The 300-nt window shown below is 37.7% G+C and overlaps 1 protein-coding gene across 1 annotated transcript in view; it reads right to left on the reverse strand.

Moving 5' to 3' along the window:
• The window catches only part of LOC105805000 (olfactory receptor 5H2-like), a 6,043-nt gene that overhangs the window by 3,064 nt on the left and 2,679 nt on the right, over positions 1-300 (reverse strand). The window lies entirely within an intron of this gene.

The raw sequence follows: 300 nt of genomic DNA on the forward strand, positions 1-300 counted from the left end.
AACAGAATATCTACTCTAAAATGCAGGCTTTGCACAAGTGTATAATTTACCTTTCCTCTAACATCCAACTTATGTGACAAAAATTATTTACTGAAGGGAATAAATCTATAAAAGAAGAATGGGATCACACTAAGGGACCAGAGATTTTTTTCGATTTCAGCAAAGTCTAAAGTAGTTGAGATTGTACTGAAAGATAAACCAAAGAAGAGGAATCTGTGGACTAGACATGTACAAGAGAAGGCTGCAGAAGGAGTCTGAGTTTCTGAGAAGCTCCCACCTGCCCCTTCCATACTCACTCAA

The sequence above is a fragment of the Propithecus coquereli genome, unplaced genomic scaffold (genome assembly GCF_000956105.1).
Source record: "Propithecus coquereli isolate 6110/MARCELLA unplaced genomic scaffold, Pcoq_1.0 Scaffold1231, whole genome shotgun sequence".
Taxonomy (NCBI): domain Eukaryota; kingdom Metazoa; phylum Chordata; class Mammalia; order Primates; family Indriidae; genus Propithecus; species Propithecus coquereli.